This window comes from Phoca vitulina, unplaced genomic scaffold, assembly GCF_004348235.1.
Source record: "Phoca vitulina isolate PV1807 unplaced genomic scaffold, GSC_HSeal_1.0 scaffold2, whole genome shotgun sequence".
Classification (NCBI taxonomy): Eukaryota; Metazoa; Chordata; class Mammalia; order Carnivora; family Phocidae; genus Phoca; species Phoca vitulina.
In genome coordinates this window covers 69529827-69553643 of record NW_022589705.1, presented here as the reverse complement: position 1 = coordinate 69553643, position 23817 = coordinate 69529827, and the positions used below count along the sequence as shown (strand labels likewise).

Genomic DNA, 23817 nt, shown 5'->3' with positions numbered 1-23817 from the left:
TATCTAAAACTAATGATGTAATGTATGGGGATTAACATAACAATAAATTAAAAAAAAAAAAAAAGAAAAACATTTGTCCATCAGAGGACACTATCTGAGTGTAAAAGACAACCTATACAGAATAGGAGAATATACTGGCAAATTATATATCCAATAAGGGATTAATATCTAGAATATATAAAGAACTCCTACAATTCAACAACAAAAAACCCTCAAACACCTAATTAAAAAACGGGCAAGGGACTTGAATAGACATTTCTGTTTATATATACAGATAGCCAGTAAGCACACGAAAAGATATTATTATTATTAATCAATAACAGAAATGCAAATCAACATCAGAATGAGATACTACTTCACACCCATTCAAATGGCTATCATAAATAAAGAAAACAAAAATAACAAGTGTTGCCAGAGTGTGGAGAAATTAGAATCCTTTTGAATAGCTAGTAGGAATGAAAAGTGATGCAGCTGCTGTGGAAAATCTCAAAAAGATAAACATAAAATTACCATATGATCCAGCATTCTACTCCTGGGTATATATCCAAAAGAACTGAAAGCAGGGACTAAAACAGATACTTGTACACTAATGTTCATAGCAACATCATTCACAATAGCCAAAGGAAAGGAACAATCCAAATGCCCATCAGTAAATGAATGGATAAATAAATGTCCTTTATACACACAATGGAATCTTTTATTCCATAAAAAGGAATACAATTCTGATACTTGCTACAACAGAAACACATCTTGAAAACATTATTCTAAATGAAATAAGCCAAACACAAAATGACAAATATTGTTATGACTCCACTCATACGTGGTAACTAGAATAAGCCAATTCACAGAGATGGAAAGTAGAAGTACTAGGGGCAGGGCAGAGGAGGGAATGGAGAGTTATGATTTAATAGGTACAGAGTTTCTGCTTGGGATGATGAAAAGTTCTGGAGACAGTAGTAAAGGCTATGCAACACTGTAAATGTACTTAATGCCTTTAAGTGGTTAAAATGGTAAATTTTATGTTACATATATTTTACCACAAAAAAAAAAAAAAAGAAAAAAAACAAACAGGTAACAGGTGGATCTGCATCACAGTCCCAATCAACCATGTCACAAGAGAAATACAAAAAGCTTCACAGGGATTTAAAAGAAACTAAGTTCTGGAATCACAGCATTCTCTTTCCTGGGTAATCCTAGATGCAACCAGCCATCAATTTTCTTTATGACCTCCCATTCTGCAGGTTTCCAAGCTATCTTACTAAATGTCTAAATGCCACAATTTCTGCATCTTTTTTTTTTTTTAAGATTTTATTTATTTGTCAGAGAAAGAGAGCACAAGCAGGGGGAGCGGCAGGCAGAGGGAGAAGCAGGCTCCCCACTGAGTAGGGAGCCCAATGTGGGACTTGATACCAGGACCCTGGGATCATGACCTGAGCCGAAGGCAGACGCTTAACTGACTGAGCCACCCAGGCGTCCCCAATTTCTGCATCTTTAATGTGGAAATAATAGTGTCTACTCCAAAGGGTTTGTGAGGGTTGAATAGCACCATCTACTTTAGTGAATGGATATAAATAAGGTTGTGATAGGTAGGGGGTCCTTCTCCACCTCCCTAGCTTTTTGTCACATTACTAATCCCTAATGAACTCTTGGCTCCATTGGCATTCACACAATCATCACCACAGCTCTCTGTGGATTGAAGGGCCTTGCTAGTATCTCTGTCAGAAAACTTCTCTTAGAAAGTCCAAGTCCAGTCTTCTCTCCAAGACTAACAACATCCAAAAGAACAAAAGTAAATGTAGACAAATTCAATTTCTTCCTATCTCACAAACCTCTCCTATAGGAATCTACCCTCCCTGAGGGCAGAGACTGTCATAGATTTATTTTATATCCTACACATTGCCTATATTAGAAAAAGTAACTTTCTGAGTTTTTTTTAATTGACTTTTCGACAATTCTAAGTTTTTTGTAACAAGACCTTGCATAAATTTCCAAGTATCTAAGTTCTGTTTCTATACTTGTAGTACAAAGCAATAAGGTAAAAACAATACCTATGGTTCTCTTCCAGTGATGAGAACTGAAGCAAAATATATGAGGTGTTACAGGGTGTGACAGTGACTATTTCAAAGTCTGCTACACTATAATTGTCTTGTATTAAAAGCGCCAGAAATAAGAGAATAAGTCCAATGTCCCACCTTGAAAAAACTCAATAATGAAGTTGATCTGATATCAGCAAAATTTAAAAAATCCATTTAATCTCCACTTAAAAACATCAAATCAAGTAATCATCAGAGAATAACATCAAATCAGAATTCATGTTGCTGATTTACTCCTAAATCACAGTGGTAAGACATTCAATTTCACCTTATCTGACTGATCTAAACTCCTTCAGCTACACCAATTGGGATTACCACTGTATATATTTATTAAACATGCCTAGGTGTAAGACTGGAATCAGGAGGCAGAGAACCATAACAGAACAAAGAAACTGAGAGGTTACAAGGAAAAGAGGCTAGGATCATTCTGTTAAATAGACTTTCATATTGTTAACTTACAGAACCATCACAGGAGAAGGGAATCAACTATGTGCTAGTTTCTGTGCTAAGCACTTTAAAAATGACTTCTTAATAAAGTATAACATACATACTGAAAAGTACACAAATCATTAAGTATAAAGCTCAATGAACTTTTACAATGTGTCTCCAAACCAAGAAAGAGATTGTTATTAGCATCCAAAGAAGTACTCCTTTGTGTCCACCCAAGAGTAAACACTGTCTTGACTTCTGTCATTGTAGAATAGTTTTGCTTGTTTTGAACTTTATATAAACAAAATATACCACACGTACTCTTTCATGTCTACTTCCTTCCACTCAACATTTTGTTTGTGAGGTTCATCCATGTTGTCCCTAGCAGGCATTTTTACCTTTATTACTTGATTTAAAGAACCCAACAATTCTGGTATTTTCCATTTAGTTGGGAAAAAAAAAAAAAAGCTGAGATTCTGAAGTTAACTGAGTGAGATTAATTAAGGCATCCAAGGTCACACAGCTACTAAATGGAAAGGCTAAAATTAAAGACTGTCTAATTTGAAAGTCCATGCTCTTTCTGGATCCATTATGCTTGCTTACTGTATTTAAAAACAACAAAAAATTAATACCTTTCCTGGTTTACTTATCATAGGCCATATATATGTGTAGAGGCTTGGCAAACAGTCAAGTACTATGCATATATAAGTATTGTTAGCAGGAGGAAGGAGTTACCTAGTGCAACCTTTTATGACTGTGACCCAGAGACTTAACTCCAGGCATTTATATACAATGATTTTCATTCCTGAAAACCCTGCACTTTGTAAAAATTATGCACTAAAAACGGTCTTGTGGGAAAAATGGAGTTAGGAATAGACTAAAAAGCCCATGGAACTTTGTATCTTTTACACACACACAGACACACACACAGACACACACACACACTGTAAGGATCTCAGTCATTGAGAAAAGGTTAAATTAGGCTCAACAAACTAAATTAAAAAGAAGGGCACAATTCATATTGGAATAATTTCCAACTAAAATGATTTTTAAAAATAAAGATTTAATGTATAATCGAACAAACCTGTAGCTATCCAGAACATTAAGCTTCTAAGAGTGACTTATTTCCCCCAGGTTTCCTGGAGTGAAGATTTGAATGCATGTCACCATCTGCAGACAGGAACCACTTAATAAGAGCTTTTCATGGTGACAAAATTAAAATCTGAGGTCAGACTCATATGGCTTTGGGGACCAGTAAGAGACTATTAACCCGTTTACCACTTTTTATCTGTTCATACTGCCCAAGCAGACCTTTGAAAAATGTCTATGCTACCAGGTATCAGAGATCTCAAGATCAACATAAAGTAATTTGGGCTCATCGACAGAGTGGCATCTATAAACCCCCAAAGTCTCAGGTTCTTAGCCTAAAAGAAGTGAATTATGACTCCCTGGCATTATCCAGGGTCTTGCATGAATCTTACAGAATAACAAACCTGGGGCAATTATGGTTTCTCTGTAAGCAGAAACTGAGCTGCAACTTAGGCCTAAACTTGGCCTGGTTCATTCCAGGTCACCAAGGAGTCACTTCCTCAGGGCTTCAAATTCTTCCCCAGAAAACTAGGAGGTGAGAACTCTATAATGCATTCCCAGGCAGGTCTCATATTTACTACAAACAAGCAGCACGCCTGTTTCCTCATCATCCACCTCCACAAGTGTCTGATTTTATGGCTTCATAGAAAACCTTATTGTTACTGAAATAAGGGAACTTTATCAAATGATATCAGTTATCTTCCGCAAGCTACTCAGGCAATTGCCCTGACACCATTTCTGGTTGGGAGTCTCTGAGACTACCTCTTTCTTCTCTGCATCAGAAAAACCAGAGACTACAAAGGGGCTTCCAGTGTAACATGTCCTGTGTAAGTCTGAAACAGTACACCAACCTCAGGAAAGGGCCCTCTTCTCTAGAAGACGACTTGACTGAGAGGGCATGGATAATCTTTGAGATGTGGTATTAAGCTAAGGCATATCATAGATTTTTTTTTAATTATTTGGGAATGATAAAGAATATAAACATTCCAAACAGTGAAGGTAGAAGAGTGGTGCCATTTGCTAACAGTCATTCCGTATTTACTAGGAACCTTCTTCACGCTAACAAGTCAGAAAACCTTTCTATAGAACCACAGAGCCAGCAGGAACCAAGAGACATTAGAAGAAAAAAAACGTATGTCCAGTTTCACTTCAGAGATAAGTTACTGCTTGCTTAGCTTTTTGAGTGTTTTTTTTTTTTAATCCTGAAAATTTAGCTTTTAGGACACAAGACGCTTTTCTCAACTTCCTCAGCTTTTGACCCAGCAATTCATTCCTTAATTAAATCTACTTTAATTTTTCCTTATTTTAAGTCTCTGGGGTTCACTGGGCCAGGATTAGTGGTGGATTTTATTTCAGAGAACAATCTTATATGGTGATACTAGTTCAGAGGACCCCAGAAATTTATTTCATCAAAATCACTGATAGGTGTAAAACCTGTGCAATACTCTTTAATACAGAGCAGTGAGCAGTGATTCATTAACTATTTTTCCCACTCTGACACACCTGAAGAATACAAAACACTATCAGTGATGGCAGGCTCATTAAACGCACTGACTTTCCAGAAGAGGGTAGGAGGGAGGACTTCCTTGATAGGGAGAGAGGCTCCACTGGATGAAGGTGTTTTGGAATCTCCAGGGTATTTGTATAATTAGGAAAAGCGCCTCCCTCAGTCCATATGCTTCTTCCACCACCCTCCCCTCTGACCCAGAGTCTAGAACAGTGCTGCCCAACAGAAAAATAACTCAAGGGGCGCCTGGGTGGCTCAGTCGGCTAAGTGTCAGACTCTGGATTTCGGCTCAGGTCATGATTGTCAGAGCTGTGAGATCAAGCCCCACGTCGGGCTCCACGGGGCGCCTGGGTGGCTCAGTGGTTAAGCAGCTGCCTTTGGCTCAGGTCATGATCCCAGGGTCCTGGAATCAAGCCCCACATCGGGCTCTCTGCTCAGCGGTGAGCCTGCTTCTCTATCTCCCTCTGCCTGCCGCTCTGCGTGCTTGTGCTATTTCTCTGTCAAATAAATAAATAAAATCTTAAAAAAAAGAAAATTAAAAAAAAAAAGATTCTCTTTCTCCCTCTCCCTCTACTCCCCCCCACCTTTCTCTCTCAAAAAAAACAAAACAAAAATTACACGTAATTAAAATTAAGTAAAATTTACAATTCAGTACTTCAGTCCCACTAACCATATGGCTATCATGTTAGACCATCCATATCTAGAGGAAATAAATTATAAACTTAAATATTAAGTACTTAATATGTTCTAACCACTTTACTTGCATTAAGTTGTTCAATTCTCACAGCCCAATAAGGTAGGTACTATTATTTTATTTAGTATTTTACTTATTTATATATTGAGAGAGAGAGAGAGAGAGAGAGCACGTGAGCGGGAGGGAGGGGGAGAGAGAGAAGCTCAAACAGGCTGTACGCTCAGCTCATGCTGGGTTTGATCCCACGACCCTGAGATCATGACCTGAGTTGAAATCAAGAGTCAGATGTTTAACCAACTGAGCTACCCAGGCACCCCAGGTGGGAACTATTATTATCTTCATACAGAGGAGAAAATCCATACAGGGAGATGTCTTAGAATTTGCCCCAAATTACATAGTTAGTAAATGGTGGAGCTGGGATTCAGAGCAAGGTAAACTGGCCAATCTCTTGTCTCTGAGGCTGAGGAAAACTAGGCTATTTAGTATGCCCTAGTAGTAAATGCGATCTTCTGCCTCTGGCTAGAGGCTCTCAGCACTGGGTGATTTTCTCATCATATGGCCCTATCCCGGTTATTTGTTAATGTAAGTTAGATCATATCCCTCCCCTGCTTAAAATCTCCCAAAAGCTCCTCACAGCTCTTAAAATTAAATCCAAGTCCTTTATTACCTTGACCCACATCATCCTACATGATTTGACCCCTCCCTCTACACCTCCTCTCCTACAGCTCTCATCATTCCCATTGCTCCAACCATGCTGTCCTCTTTTGCTCCATATGCAGGCCAAACTCCTCACTACCTGAGGGCCTCTGCACTACCTGAAATGTTCCAGCCCATAGTCATATGGCTCGTTTCTTATCTTTTGGGTCTCAGCTTAAATATTGCCTCCCCAGAGAACCCTTTCCTGACCACTCTATCTAAAGTAGTCATCCAGAGTCCCTCTATGATACCACTCTTAGTTCTCCCCAACAGTTAGCTTCATGTACTATTTTCCTTGTCTATTTATTTGTCTGTTCCACTGGGACTTTGTCTGTGTTGTTCATTCAGCACTGTATCCCAGCACTTGGAATAGTGCCTGGTATGGAAGAGGCACTCAAGTATTTCTGAATGAAATGAATGAATGCTAATCATTAAGGAAAAAAAGCATAAAATTTTTAAAATTACATAACCAGAACACGGTGACTACTTTCTGAATTTTAAAAATATTTGGGTGGTAAGTAGAACTTATAGGTGATTTATGAGAGACAAACAGTTTAAGGCAAATCTCTCAAAATGGAACAAAACAAGCTGGGTCCTTTAGTATCTAAAAGTCAATCTCAAATCTGACAGGATCATGCCAAACAGGTAATGAGAGGATGAAAGGAGCTGAGAGACACAATTATGAATACAACTTAGCTTTTCAAAGACTTTTCCGAATACAGTCCTCACAGCTCATTAAGGATATCCATCTAACACTTGGCAGCACTGGAAAATAGGGAAGAGTACCATCAGAGAATCAGAAACTTTGAGGAATTTCTGTCATATATAATCTAAATATAGCTATATAATGGAGAAAATCAATCAATGCTGAGAGACTATAACCAAATATAGGTAAAGGGTTGTATTTCCTGGTAGGGCATACTAAATAGACCAACTGTGCTGGGAAAAAGCCCACACTCAGAAAAAAAATGTGGGAGTTGATGGGAAGTGCTGAGATACCTGAGCTCTGAAGACCTGCGCAGGCAGCCCACTCCACGCAGACAAAGCTTCTAGCTGCAGTGGTCGCCACCAGGCACAGAATGCACACTATTGTTTCCTACTAATTTTTAAAGATACTTTCAAAGGAGAAAGAGACAACAAGGAGGACTGTAAAGAGCCTACTCTAAATGTGACACTGAAAAAAAGATTGAAGGCATTCTCAGGAAAATGCAATGGGACGATTTAAGGTTGGAAACGATAACGTAGGAGCAAAAATTGTAGAGATAGATTCAAATAATGAATAACTCAGGAAGTAAAATTCTTCACAGAGGCAAACAATGTAAATAAGAAAACTGTAATTTAATTACAAACATCTGAAATGTATTTGCACTTCTGGCTTCCAAATTAGTTAAAATACCTCCTTTAGAAAACCTCCTTCAGAAAAGTCCTAAAGAATCACCAGAGAAATTTCAATATAGCTGGGTGGGTGGAAGGACAGATAAATAGATATGTGACATTTACAAGTAATGGTAAAATTTAAGTGGTGGACATGAGGTTTTTCATAGCAAAACCTTTTTGATTTTGTTGTATGTTTGAAATTTTTCATAAGTAAAAATCAACTTGAAAATATCTCAAAGAAGCTGCTGACTCAAAGCTTAACATCAGGCAATAGTGAAAAAGTGGGTAGTGTAACGGAAGGAATGAACATTGTTTTCTAAGCACTTTTACATATAATGACTATTCCTCACAACAAACCTGAGAGGTACGTGACATTATCTCCATTATACACACTATACACTATACACTACACACACACACACACACACACACACACACACACACACCCGCGGCTCAAAGAGTACTTTAACAAAGTCACTTGGATATTAGTGAATATTAAGCCTGGTATCAAAATATACATATATGCTTAAAAATCTACCTAGAATCTTAATCCATCCTTATCATTTATTTTCCACAGGTTTCCAAGAAAGTGACTCTATTTCACCTTTGCTTAGAGAAGCACTTTACAAATAGTGCGAACATGTAAAATGCACTTTATATGACATTATTTTTTACAATATATTATACAAAATATAAATGACTTCCACTTTCAAAGTCCTTTACAATGTTCGATGCTAACTGACTCACATACTAGCTTCTTTGTATTACAGTTATTTGTATATATCTTTTACAGTTTTTTTAATGCTGTAATTCCCTTGAAATTAGGATCCATATCTGATTCATTTCTACATTCTTTGTAATAGTATCTTGAATAGTAGTTAGTGAATGTTTACTTAAGGAAAGGAAGTAAACATGATCCTCACAATAGATGTACATGGTAGGTAGGACACCTGTTCACATTATTCTTATTAAACACTTGAAGAAACAGAGGCAGAGTAAACTCTGGTGTTATTTCTCAGCTAAAAAGCTCACTTGTTGAACTAGGGCTCCAGTCTTTTCCTATTGCACTACTGACTTAAAAAGGACATTAAGCCTGATTCTTCACCTCAAAGTCTGGCAGGGTGTCCAAAGGAAAAAGCTTTAGTTATGTTATTTTTTAGATGTTTGAGAAATCCTGAAAGATGGATCCTAATGTAAATAAAAAGGTTTGTAAACCTCTTGATTTCTTTGTTTTATTAGGAGAGTGATAGAAAGAAAATGAAAGTGCTTCTTGGAAATCCTAAACTTGGTTACAGATTACCTAAAACTCAACAAAACCAGAAGTTGATATATAACAGCTAACATTTAACTCAGCTCTTTGGACCATTTCTATGTATACATGTTATTTCATATGATTTTCCATAATACCCAGTGAGAGATTTCTATTATTCTCATTTCACTGATGAGGAACTTTCAGAGTTGGGAGAGTTAGTAGGTGGTTGAACTGGGATTTAAAACAATCTCAGTCATGCCCTTTGCAGCATATTATGTTGTTATTTGCTTGCACAAACCTAGTCAATAGCCTTCTTTCTTTCTACTTCCATTCTATCATGTGTATGGAATAATCCTTCTAAAATAAAAATTCCATCATGTTGCTTCTCTGCTTAAAATCCTTTAATGGATCCATGTAGCCTGTGGCATGAAATCCACTAAAGTCCTTGACATTGCATACACAGCCCCTCAAAACCAAAATTCTTTAAGATTTAGGCCCCTGGCTACTTCTCTAGCCTCATCTACCCATCTTCTCCTCTTTACCCTCTTTCCTTAACTTATTCTAAATGACCTGCAGTCCCTTAACTCATCTGCAAGTCCCTCTTCCCATTATGCACTCAACTTGTCAACTTAACAACTCATCCTTCAAAATTTAACTCAGAAATCAATGAATCTCCTCTTCCTCAGCCCCCTTAGCTCTTTTCCCTAGATAATCATTTCCTTTTCTATTCTATGTTTATATTTGGTTCATACGTACAGCGTTTAAATACTGTATTACAATTATTTGTTTACATACCTCTCCTGCCTGTTTGACAGCAAAGCCCTAAGGGATGTCTTAGTCTTCTTTACATCCCTAGGGTCTAATACAGTGCCTGACAGTAGCAGGCATCAGATACATACATATTTGTTAAACTGAATTCAAATAAACTCACTTAGAAAGTACAAAAATGTTAAAACAGGATTTGGATTTTGCAAAATATAAATGTTTCAAAGGAAAAAAAGAGCCTGAAACTCTTTAACAGAACTGTGTATAACAATGGCAATTGCCTTGAAGGTCCCTGCTAGCACTCTGTGCCCCAGCTGGGCCTCCAGAAGGTTCATTACTTTCATATTATCACTGTGGCAATTTATTAATGAGCTCAACATTAGCAAGACAAATTGAAATGACAGCCCTGGCAACTAACATCTCTTATTTATCACGACAGCTAGTCTCTCACTAGCAGTGCCATGGACAAGCCTACTTCAATGCAAAACAATATTTACAGAGTATCTTCTAAGAGACCTACAAATACTGTGATTGCCACTAAGGGGAATCCAAAAAAAGTATTGGTCCTCATTATGACAGGCAAAGAATGTGTTCTTGAAAAATAACTCAAAACTGAAAAACACAGATGTCCATTAGAAGTGATGGTGAAGGACTCATTATGTAATTCATCACTCATGGGTCAATTACCTATCCAAGGGCGAATTGAAGCACCACTGGGGTTCCTCTTGCCTCACCCTGATGGAGGCAGTATGCATTAGAGCCAAGAACCAGTACTAGGCATTCTGGCAGAAGGAAGGTCTGGAAAACTAAAGCCACCACTCCTCCAAAAGTTTGAAGGCTTCAGGCCCCTGGGTGGCTTGGTCGGTCAAGTGTCTGCCTTCGGCTCAGGTCATGATCCTAGAGTCCCAGGATCAAGTCCCACATTGGGCTTCCTGCTCAGCAGGTGTCTGCTTCCCCCTCTGACCCTCTCCCCTCTCATGCTCACTCTCTCTCTCTTTCTCTCTCTCAAATAAATAAAATCTTCAAAAAAAAAAAAAGTTTGAAGTCTTCTTGGTACCACAGCATTCCTACCAATGATTTAAAGTTGCCCTCCTGAGATAAAACAAAGGTAAATCATAAGCCATTAACATACAAAAGTAAACTTTAAGTGCAACTAGACATAAATATGGTTTAAAAAAGAGAGAAAAAGCAAGAAATCCCGTGGATATAGGCGGATACTACATACTCACTGTTTTTCACTAATGACTATAGTACCTCCAAGTAACGCCTGTTTTGGCTTCTTAGCCTGCCATAACAAAGTACTACCAACTGGGTGTAATAAACAAAGGAAATTTATTCTCTCACAGTTCTAGAGGCTAGATGTCTGAAATCGGGGTTTTGGGAGAGTCAATGCTCTCTCTGAACTCTGCAGGGGAAGATACCTTCCTGCCTCTTTCAGCTCAGAAACCCAACAGATTTGGGTATGATGAGAGTAGGGTGCTGCTCTAATAGTTAAAAATGGGAAAGTGCCTTTGGAATTGGATAATGGGTAGAGGCTTAATCAAAAAACCTAGATTGCTTTGAAGAGATGTTTGGTACAAATATGAACCTTAAAGATGCTTCTGGTGAGGTATTAGAAGGAAACAATGAACACATTATTGGACACTGGAGGAAAAGCAATTCTTATTATCAAATGGCAGAAAACTTGTCTGAATTGTATTCGGTCATTAGGTGAACTTGTGATAAACTTGGATATTTAGCTGAAAAAATTTCCAAAAAAAGTATTGAAGTCTAGCCTAGTTTCTCTTTGGTGCTTACAGTAAATATGGGCAGAGATAAACTGAGGAATGGACTGTTAAGCAAGAAGGAATCAGCACTTGATGATATGGAAAATTCTCTGCCTAACCAGACTACATGCTCTGGAAATAGGGCCAAGGGTGTGGCTAGACAACCGTTTGCCTGTGACTCATGGATATAATCAATCATCTCAGAAGCTAGGAATAGAGATATGGTTATCCAGGAAAGATTTGGACCCTCTTGTCAGATGGTTTGGATCCCCATGAGCTACATGAAAGACTGATGAGGTTTTTGAGAATTTTATACCAGCAGAAGTGCTGCTGGTCTGGACTGAAGGGAACAAAGACGGAATAAAATGAAGGAAGAATAACATAAAGGGCAAAGCCACACATGTAGAGGCCTGGGCCAATGGGACCCTCTAGGTTTAAAAGGGTGGAGGTGTCCTATTAGGCCAGAGAACAGAGTATCAAGTCACAGAGAATTACTCTCAGGCCCTGAGATCTAATGGAACTTGCCATGATTGTGAATTTGCTTTAGACTGGTGACCTTTTTATTCCCTCCATTTTCCCTTTGTAATGGAAATGTCTTTCCTATGCCTGTCCTACCTTGTATCTTGGAAGCAGATAACTTGTTTTCTAGGTTTCACAGGTCCATAGATGGAGAATTTTATACCAGGATGGACCATATCAGAGTCTCACCCAATATTGATTTAGAAAATGAGATTTGGGACTTTTTGAGCTGATTATATTTAGATGAGATTCTGGACTTACAGTTGATGCAGGAATGGGTTAGGACATTGGGGGGATGTTGGAAAGGGGTGAATGTATTCTGCACAATGGGGGCCAGAGGGTGGACTGTTATGTGTTGAATTCACTATTCATCATGTTATGGGTCGTGTTCACCAAAATTACGTACTCCTGGTACCTCTGAATGTGACCTTATTTGAAAACTGGGTCATTGTAGATATAATCAAGCTAAATGAGGTCATAGGGTGAGCCCTCATCGATTCTGTCTGGTGTCCTTAGAAGAAGAGGAAAACATGTGAAGATAAACACAAACAGGGAGAACACCACATGATGACAGGCAGAGATTGGAGTGATGCAGCTGCAAGCCAAAGAATGTCAAGGATTGACAGCCACCGCAAGCTAGGAAGAGATTCTATTCAGTCTCAGAGGGAGCATGGCCCAGATGACACCTTGATTTTAGAGTTCTGCCCTCCACACTGTGAGAGAATAAATTTCCATTGTTCTAAACCACCCAGTTGTGGTACTTTGTTACAGCAGTCCTAGGAAACTAAAATACTCCTTAATATTAATATATATTTAAGATTTACTGAGTACCGGGTATGTGTAAAGTGCTTTACACCTCGTGAGGAAAAGAAGTAAAATAACTTTCCACTACACTACTCCAAACCACTATACTAAACTTTCTCCCATGTACCATATGCTGTATAATAATTTGTCTGGTCTTTGTCCCAAGTTCCTGGCATAGAGCTTCTAAAACCCTTGGAATTTTCCAAGTGACAGGAATATCTTAGTTATTCATAAGCCCCTTGGATCACACATGAGTTTGTGCTAATAAGATGGCTCAGGATGGGGGCCAGTTGCCAGAAAGACCCATCATGGGATTAGAGGACTGGGGCTTTGGGTCAGCCCACCTTCAGGGCCAATATAATAAAGCCCCAATCAATACTCTGGACACAGAAGCTCAGTGGAGCTTCTTAATTGGTAAACATATCAATATGCCAGGAGGATGCCCTGATTCCATGGAGAGAGGACATGGAAGCTCTGTGTTTGGGACTCATCCGGACCTCACCCTATATGTCTCTCTGTTTGGCTGTACCTGATTTGTATCTTTTATAATAAACCTGTAATCATAAGTATGGCGCTTTCCTGAGTTCTGAGTTGTTCTAGTGAATTACTGAACCTGAGAGGGAGGTCCTAGGAACCATCAGATTTGCAGCCAGTTGGTTAGAAGTTTAGATGGCCTGAGGACCTCACTTGAGGCTGGCATCTGAAGTGGGGGCAGTCTTGTTGGGAACCCTGTTCCCTTAAACCTATGCAATCTGACACTAACTCCGGGTGGCTAGTGTCAGAATTGAATTGGATTATACCAGGTGATGTCAGAAGAATTGGGTTAAAACAGAATATCATAATTGAGTCCTATGGTGGCCTGGTATACCCAACAGTAACCAGTGACAGAAAATAGAAAATATGCTACATGAGAAAAAAGTCACTTGGTCTCTTAGCTATTTGACTTTCATATATCATTCCTTCATACATTATACATTAATCAATACTCTTAAACTTTTTCTCATATGCAGAATCAGGCTTTTCATTATTTCTCTTAAGAAATAATGGTATCCAAAATCTATAAAGAACTTATCAAACTCAATATCCAAAGAACAAATAATCCAATCAAGAAATGGGCAGAAGACATGAACGACACTTTTCCAAAGAAGACACCCAAATGGCCACCAGACACATGAAAAGGTGCTCAACATCACTCGGCATCAGGGAAATCCAAATCAAAACCTCAATGAGATACCACCTCACACCTGTCAGAATGGCTAAAATTAACAAGTCAGGAAAACGACAGATGTTGGCGAGGATGCGGAGAAAGGGGAACCCTCCTACACTGTTGGTGGGAAAGCAAGCCGGTGCAGCCACTCTGGAAAACAGTATGGAGGTTCCTCAAAAAGTTGAAAATAGAGCTACTGTACGACCCAGCAATTGCACTACTGGGTCTATACCCCAAAGATACAAATGTAGTGATCCAAAGGGGTACATGCACCCCTATGTTTATAGCAGCAATGTCCACAATAGCCAAACTATGGAAAGAGCCAAGATGTCCATCAAGAGATGAATGGATAAAGAAGATGTGGTATATATATATACAATGGACTATTATGCAGCCATCAAAAAAACAGAAATCTTGCCATTTGCAACGACGTGGATGGAACTAGAGGGTATTATGCTAAGCGAAATAAGTCAATCAGAGAAAGACATGTATCATATGATCTCACTGATTACGAGGAATTCTTAATCTCAGGAAACAAACTGAGGGTTGCTGGAGTGGTGGGGGGTGGGAGGGATGGGGTAGCTGGGTGATGGACATTGGGGAGGGTATGTGCTATGGTGAGAGCTGTGAATTGTGTAAGACTGATGAATCGCAGACCTGTACCTCTGAAACAAATAATACATTATATGTTTAAAAAAAAAAAATAGTAGGAAGGGAAAAATGAAGAGGGGGAAATTGGAGGGGGAGATGAACCATGAGAGACTGTGGACTCTGAGAAACAAACTGAGGGTTCTAGAGGGGAGGGGGTTGGGGGGATGGGTTAGCCTGGTGATGGGTATTAAAGAGGGCACGTATTGAATGGAGCACTGGGTGTTATATGCAAACAATGAATCATGGAACACTACATCAAAAACTAATGATGTAATGTATGGTGATTAACATAATAAAATAAAATTAAAAAAGAAATAATGTTTTTGAGCTAATGTGTAGTGGAATGTCCACCAGGGAAAAGAGTTGGGGCATTTGCTAGGTATATGGGGATTGTAGTTCATGTGCTCATGCAACACAAGGACATAATCCTCAGATGGAGGACCCCTTGCCTGACTCAGTAACTCTTCACTGACCCCACAGAGTGGCAAGCATCACTTGGTTGTGGGCAGGGAATTTCACCAGGGGATATGTACATGTGTTCGGAGGGACTGCTTCCAACTCCTTGACTCATGAAGTAATGATTGTTAATTTCCCCCAAAATGTTTTTTATATGAACTAAGCCTTATAAGTAACTGAAATACAACATGACTTTTTTTTTTTAATGAGCCACTTAAAGTCAGCATGTATAATAACTGATTTTAATAAGAATCTATTTTGATGATGGTAATTTTTTATATGTGTCATTTCCAACTAGACTCTAAGTTCCTTGAAAGCAGGAACTATACTTATAGCTGTCTCTATCTCAGAGACCAACTTACTTGAATAGGAAAGGAGGGTCAGGATGAGAGCATACAATTTGTCAACACACGTTTTTGTGACTTCTAAATGCCAAGCCTATGTTAGATGCTAGGAATATAAGAAAAGATATGGCTCTTTTGGATAAGAGCTCATAATCTAAAGGAGTCCACTATTTTTTAGAAATCTGAACAAGGTAAACTGGTATGCAGGAAGAAAAGGAGGCCATGAAACATAGTTATGCCCCTTCCGATGCTGTCTCAATGTGGGCTGGAGTCAGGCCTACTTCAACTTTTGGTGTAGTAGGCATAGCAGGAGCCTTAGTCAGGGAAACACAGAATAAATTCTGCATCTGATGCTTCACATACCTGTGACCTTAGATAAATGATTTAATCTCCCTAGCCTCATCTTCTTCAACTGTCAAACGAGGACGGATAGGTCATTTGTTGGCCAACACTGCAAAGATGAAGTAAACAATGTGCCTGCCCACCCCCAAAAGTAAATAGTAATCATTAAAATTATCATTACGATTAGCATCATTACTACTACTGTACTTTAAAATTCAAAAGGGCATGCAGTTACAAGAGGACAAATATTGCATGATTCCTCTTATCTAAGGTTCCCAAAGGTTAAATTCATAGAGTAGAACGGTAGTTGCCGGGGTTGGGAAGGGAGGTGTGGGGAGTTTTTGTTTCCAGGGACAGAGTTTCAGCCGGGGAAAATGAAACAGTTCGGCTGTTGGTGACGGCTGCACAACAAAAGAATGTACCTAATGCCACAGAACCGCACACTACATACTTGTTACTCTCACAATAGCCTAATGACACAGGTATTATTATTCCCATTTCATAGGGGAATAAGCTGAGGTACAAAGATTTTAACTTCTCTCAAGTCAAGAAGCTGGTAACAAACAGCACATTTTCTGGGGTTTACCTGCACTTTCACATCGTCTGCTTCATTTGGTCCTCACAAGCTTTCGAGGTACAAACGGCAAATACTAGTATCTGTGCATTAGAAATGAAACCCAGACTCAGAGAGTTTAAATAACTGGTAACAGTTACACAGCTAGTAATTGCAAAATCCAGGATTAGCATATCTAGGTCACGTGACTTCAAATCTTGTACTTTTTCCATAGGCCAGTCTTTCTTGCCAGTAAGAGATCACTTAAAGGTCACTCATAAAACTGCAGGAACAGACAAATGCAATTAAGATAAAACAAAACAAGAGTGCTATTTAAAAAGTCAGATTCCAAACTTTTCAATTAAACCAATTTCAAGGCTAATTCGGTTTTAACCTTCTCTGTACACCTCCCACCCTCTGCCCTGGGGCTTTCAGGCATATCCATACAAGATACCGGGCCCGGAGGTTTTTATTTGTATCTTTTTTTTTTTTTTTTTTTTTACTAGGCTCCCGGTGGTGCCCAACGCAGAGCTTCAACTCACCACCCTGAGATTAAGACCTGAGCTGAGATCAAGAGTCGGACACTTAACCGACTGAGCCACCCAGGTGCCCCTGTGTTTTCTAAGACACGTATTTCAACCCTTATTATATATGCCATACTCAACATACAGGAATAGGTTCCCTAGTGAGGAGAAAATCATCCAGCTTGTCCAAGACCAAATAAAAAGCTTCTCTGACATATGTACCAAATATTGATGACTTCCCCAATTTATCCAATCAATACTTACTGAATACTCTATGTATCAGTCCCTGGACTAGGGATAAAAGGATGGGTAAGACTTGAACCATGTTAATTTAGAAGTGGACAGAGATAAGCAAAATACATTACAAAGGAATGTAACATATAGTTAGTATGGGTATGTGAAAAGTGGAGACCAATTTTGCCTAAAGGAATTGAAAAAGCCTTCATAGAGGAGGTGACTTCTGAACTAGAATTTGGAGCATGCATCTTATTCCAGGCAGAGAAGAAAGTTTAGGAAATTCTAACTAAGCAAAGGGAAGTAGAAAAGTAATAAGTAGTGAAAGGGCTTGTATGATGTCCTGTGGAAAATGATAGGTAGCTCAAGCATAGGATGGATATATGGCAGAAGGCAGTGACTGAATTAGAAAACCAGGTTAGAGTCAGATAAAGATCCAGGACTATATTCTGCAGCCTAGAGGTTTTCAGACCCTTGTTAGTCAAAGAACTAGCGTCAAACACACTTTTATGCAAAATATAACAATATATAATAACTATAGAGCTTATCAGATAGAAGGGAAGCAAGGAATCAGTCTATACATTCTGCCTCACCTTAATACCCCTCACTAGTGTTCTCTTCACAGAGACCTAAAGTGATGCTAGTTAGTATTCAGTGTGCAGTCCTTATCAACAAAAGGTTATCAGTTTGTAGTAAGTAAAGAAATTGAGAGTAAGCACTCTGAAACTTTGTACTACAATTTAACAAAATAATTTTATGTTATTCAATCTAATAAAATTTTGAAGTTTATACTTGGACTTCAAAATATTTCATCTAATATTTTATTTATTTAATTTTTAAAGATTTTATTTATTTATTTGACAGAGAGAGACACAGCAAGAGAGGGAACACAAGCGGGGGAGTGGGAGTAGGAGACGGAGAAGCAGGCTTCCCGTGGAGCAGGGAGCCCGATGCGGGGCTCGATCCCAGGACCCTGGGATCATGACCTGAGCCGAAGGCAGACGCTTAATGACTGAGCCACCCAAGCACCCCAATTTATTTTTATTTTATTTATAAAATTATTAGTCTAAGATGAAAGAAAAATACTGCTCCTTCACATCAGGTGTTGTACGTAAACGTTGAATCACTAAATTCTACACCTGAAACTAATATTATCCTGTATGTTAACTAACTGGAATTTATTTATTTTTAATTTATTTTTTAAAAGATTTACTTATTTGAGAGAGAATGTGTGCACAGGAGTGCGTGAGCTGGGGGAGGGGCAGAAGGAGAGGGAGGGAAGCAGACTCCCCGCTGAGTGCAGAGCCCCAAGGGCGGGGGCTCCATGCTGGGGCTCCATCTCACAAACCTGAGATCATGACCTGAGCTGAAATCAAGAGTCCGACGCTTAACTGACTGAGCCACCTAGGCGTCCCAACTAACTGGAATTTAAATAAAAACTTAAAAAAAAAAAAATATGGCTCCTTCAACACATGTAGTTTAAGAAGCACTGCCCTAGAGGTTCCACAACTGATGAGCTCTGTAATTTAGAAAGAAAAATAACTCCAGTGGCTATTTAGAAGAAGATCAACTGGTAAATACAAAGCATAAATAATATAAAAAAATAGGACATTCCAGATGATATAAGGATTACCTGTGTAAATGTTAAGCATCTGGCAAATGAATAAGGACATTTAAGTTCACAGAAAAGAAAGATCTCTGCAAACTAAAGTAGTCAAGGAAGGCTTAGACATGGTAGTAGATTTTTAGAGGAAGAAAGACCTTAAGCCATCAATTTCCAGACCTAAATTCATTAAGTCAACAGATTTTAATATTCTTTATTACATATATATATATCTACTGAAACACCTATTAGATACTAGGTGCTGGGGATACAATACTGAACATTAGGTATGATCCCTGCCATCGTGACAGATATTAGTCCACCAAAACATTCAAATAGATGTGTCATTTAAAACTATTATAAGTACAACAGAGTCACCTGGGTGGCTCAGTCGGTTGGTTAAGCAACTAACTCTTGATTTTGGCTCAGGTCATGATCTCACAGTCGTGAGATTGAGCCCCATGTGGCTCGGTGCTGAGTGTGGAGCCTACTTGGGATTCTCTCTCTCCCTCTCCCTCTGCCCTTCATCCCCACCCCCACTTGCATGCTCTCTCTCTCTCTCTCGCTCTCTCTCTCTCAAAAATAAAAAAAATAGAAAACTATTCTAAGTAGTACAAAGAAAAGTCACATGGCACTAGGAAATCTTGTAACACAGAGATTAAAGAGATTCTGGGAAATGAAGGCAATATATCCTAAAGAAGTGGTATCTTAGTTGAACTCTGAAGAATGAGTGGAAATTAACCAGTCAAGGAAGGCGCGAGAGCATTCCTGGCAGAGGGAACAGGCATGAGAAAAAACTGTGAGGTGAGATGGGGCATTGACAGCCCACAGAATAGAAAGAAAGGACGTATCACTAATGCACAGAAAGCAAGGAGCAAAGTGAAAAGAGGTCACAAAGATAGATGGGCTAGGTCATTAAAAGTTCGACAAGCAACAACACAGATGAATCTTAAAGACATCATGCTAAGTGAAATAAGCCAGTCACTAAAGGACTATATGATTTCACTCATACGAGGTATGCAGAAGAGTCAAGTATGTGCTCTCACAAAGAGACAGAAAGTAGAATGGTAGTTGGAGGGGCAGGAGGGAGGGAGAAGCGGGCAGTTATTGTTTAATGGGTACCGGGTTTCAGTTCTGCCAGATGACAAAAGTTCTGGAGATGGATGGCAGTGAAGGTCACACGGTGTGAATATATTTATTGCCAATGAACTGTACACTTAAAAATGGTTAAAATGATAAATTTTGTCATGAATATTTAACCATAATTTTCAAAATAATTATTTTTTAAAGTTCTATAAACTACATTAATATCAATAGGAAGCATGTGAAGAATTTTAGTATACTTGCTAGACTTGGAGATTTTTTTTTTCCAGACTTCAAGTCTTTAAAAAATTAACATGGAAAATGGATTAAAGGGAGCTAGCACAGTTGTAGGCGGAGTAGTTAGGATGCAACTGCAGTAATTCAGGGATAAAAGCACAGAAGCTTGAACCAGGATTGTGGCAATGAAGATTCACTCATTCATTCAACAAATAGTTAATGAATGCTATTATATGCCAAGCACTGTGATAGATGTTAAATATAAGAAGACTGGCAAGATCCCACCCCCATGGAACTTATAAACAAATAAATAATTACCTTTTGTGACTCAGTGCTAAAAGAGAAAGAAACAGTGACTGTGGAAGGGCAGTCAGGGAGGCCTCTACGGGGATGTGATTTCAAGCTGAGAAAGAACTAACAGAGCATGAGGGGAAGACTCCCCAGGCAGAGAGAACAGCATGTGCAAAGTCTCAGAGACAGGAAAGAGCTTCATATATTTAAGGAACAAAAAGGGTGCCAGTGTGACTGGAATGTAGGCAGGGGATGGTGGCACCACGTGAGATGGGCTAAGAGAATGGGCTCCGTATCATGTAGACCGCAGGGCAAATATTGTTTGTATTTCCAGCGCAATGGGAAGCCACTGAAAGATTTTAGGCAAAGAGGTGGCAGGATCCGTGGTGACTACACTGACGGCAGGGAGGGGGGTAACATGGAAAAGCAGAAGCAGGAAAACCATTTAGGGGTTTAATATGATGGTCCAAAAGGAATTATGACACCTTAGGCTACAACAAAAGATACAGGTGGAAAGACTCATTAGATAGGATACAGACCTAATGGGTATTAGTAATGAGCTGAAAATGGGAGAAAAAGTCAAGTTTTTAGGCCAAGGCAAATAGATGAATTTGAGGTTGTTCACTCAAATAGGCAACAGTGGGCAAGCATCATAGTCACCTAGAGGGCTTTTTAAAAATACTAATTTCTGTGTTCCATTCCCCTGGAAATCCTAATTTAATTTTTGGGGGGGGGGTGGTATCCATTGGATTTTTAATTTAAAAATCTCTCCAGGTGTTTCTGATAATCAGCAAGGTTTGGGAGTCACTGCCGTAGACAAAGTTAACTAGAGTTGGTTTCTATTGCTTGCAACCCCAAGTATCCATATGATACCAAAACTGGTATTTGGAAGAGGGGTCCCTAAAATTTAGAACTGACTGGATTAAGGTTAGGAACACAACAGTGTAGAGCTCTAGCTCATGCTGAGAGGCTGGCCATCCGTATGTGGTATGAGAAAGCTGATCACACTGTGGTCTGTTTTGTACCAGGACTCACTACTACTGAGGTACATTGCAAAGAGACGTGGTAGGGAAAATGCAGGATGTGATGTGTACTGGCTATATAGGTGACCTTCAATCAGTTCCTATAAAAACATGCTTAATATGAAACAAGTGAGATATTCAAAATATTGAATAACCTGTAAGGCCATACCAGTGCATAATGGGGAATATTAATCCTGAGTTAAGCTGGTCAATCTGAAAACACTGGGTAGCAAAGAGGGCTTTTCTAAAAAATTTTCATTTTGCCTAGAGCCTGCACAGGAGGCCTGCTGAACTGGAAAATTACCCAGGGCTAAAAATGGTACAAGTAAAGGCAGAAAGGCAGGACCTACAACTATGGATAAGACTGAGACATAACAGAGTCTTGATTCTCCTAGGGTCCTTTCAAGCACCTCTGTTATGCACTCCTTGCTTGATAAAGTTGGGATATAATCTAGAAGCAAGGAGCAGTTTATTAATAACTCCCTTCACCAGGCCCTATTTCAAATTAAGTGAGCCAATAAATTCTTTTTTTGCTTCAATCCATTTATGCTGGGTTTCTGTTCTTTACAACCAAAAAGTGTTAATATACTACCAACATTTAAAAAAACTAGAGTGCTGCTTCTTTTCCAAAAGGATCACCAGAGGCACTACCTCAAATCTACTAAAATAGAATCTTCAAGTCAAGGTATCTGTTATTCTTAATGTGTGTTCCAGATGATCAAGCAAATTGGAAAAACAAAAGTCTGATTGTCTCCTCCCATACTGATGAAACAGTAATTGTTATTTCCCAGCAATACAGAGGAAGAACACTGTAACAATATTTATTTAAAATATACCAAGAGCCCACCACCATATCAGAATCCACCACAGTATGCATATAGCGGGGCATGGAAAATCTAAGACGTTGCCTTGCCTACCAGGATCTTGTAAGGCCTACAAATACATCAGGGATTGCTAAACGTGTCTGATCAATGGAATAAACTAAGTATCATTTTGGTAGATTAGGGGTGAAAGACCTAAGATTTAAACCCCTTTCCATCAGACAACAAATCTATTTCCAAAATATGGTCAGTGTAAAATACATTTCCCTCTTAATATAAAGTGAAAAAGCACAAAAAAGAAAAATATGTATCATGAAAACAGTCCATTAATTCAAATTTGGGTTTAACCAACATGTATTTGAGCACTTACTATGTAAACATTTACTGTATTAGGCACCTAAATATAGGTTTTCATTGATAACTAATATTCAGAAACACCAGCAAAATAGTAAATTGTCTGAATTGACATTTCTCTTTTCAGCCTAATGGTTTATTTAAATACCATCATTAAGGAATTTAACATATCAAAAGAAAATTGTTAGTGTTGAGAATAAAGAAGTCAACAAAAACATTACTTAACATTTTACCAAATTCAAATAGCAGTTCTCAAAAGGACAACTTTGACACCTAAATATCCAGGTCAGCATAAAAAAAAAAAATCTGCTCATTGTTAAGGCAGTTAACAGCATTCAGCCCAAACAACCAATCCTTGTTTATTCACTAGGTAAAGTTGCATTAAGTAATTAAGTCAAAGGGACAACAATTGGATCATTTGGAGAGTAAGTTCTGGAGCAAGAAAGAAGCAAAATTGCTGGCTCTGTTGGTATTTGTTTAGTAATATTTTCAAAGCTTTCTATATAGAGAGAGAGGATATCTAGGGTCACTAGTAATTATTTACAGAATATGTCTTTGAAGATAGATTTCTATGATGGTTTCCTTTAAATGCAGGTACAACTACAACTGATGATGAAAATATACTTAGAAGAACTATAAACTCTGTGATTAAGAGACTTCTCAAAAAATTTTTTCTTAAAAACTCAATCCAGGACTTCTAAATTAGTATCACTCCAAGAATCATATCAACCTTATAAAGCATTTGCAGAAAAAATAACTATGCAACTCATATGTGATGGCAATAGGCATTAGCACTATTTTAGTGTCACACAAATAGCTCAAATAAAGTAACATTCCTGTATGAACGGCATCACTTTTGTTCAGAAGCAAGTATGGGAACTTAGCTACAAAAATCCTACCAAATAATGGCATGTTGCTTTCAAATAACAGGCAATATTATGTGGTAAGAATCTCTTACATTTGTCTGAGTCCTCTCTGTTGAGTAGCATTTGGCATATTTTTGTCATCACACGACACGTATGAGGCCCTGAGGTGAAAAAAGTTTATATGGATAGTGGGCATCTCTGAATGGGAAGGTGGGGGAGAAAAGACTGGAAATAATGC

At 38.6% G+C, this 23817-nt stretch overlaps 1 protein-coding gene across 7 annotated transcripts in view; it reads right to left on the bottom strand.

Moving 5' to 3' along the window:
- The window catches only part of SCMH1 (Scm polycomb group protein homolog 1), a 178387-nt gene that overhangs the window by 141757 nt on the left and 12813 nt on the right, over positions 1–23817 (bottom strand). For 4 of the 7 annotated variants that reach the window (XM_032431631.1, XM_032431632.1, XM_032431616.1 and 1 more), the window contains exon 2: positions 16578–16648. The exons of the other annotated variants lie outside the window; for them this stretch is intronic. The gene's annotated coding sequence lies outside the window, so the exon portion shown is untranslated. The remainder of the gene's footprint in view (positions 1–16577; positions 16649–23817) is intronic. 7 annotated transcript variants of the gene reach the window in all.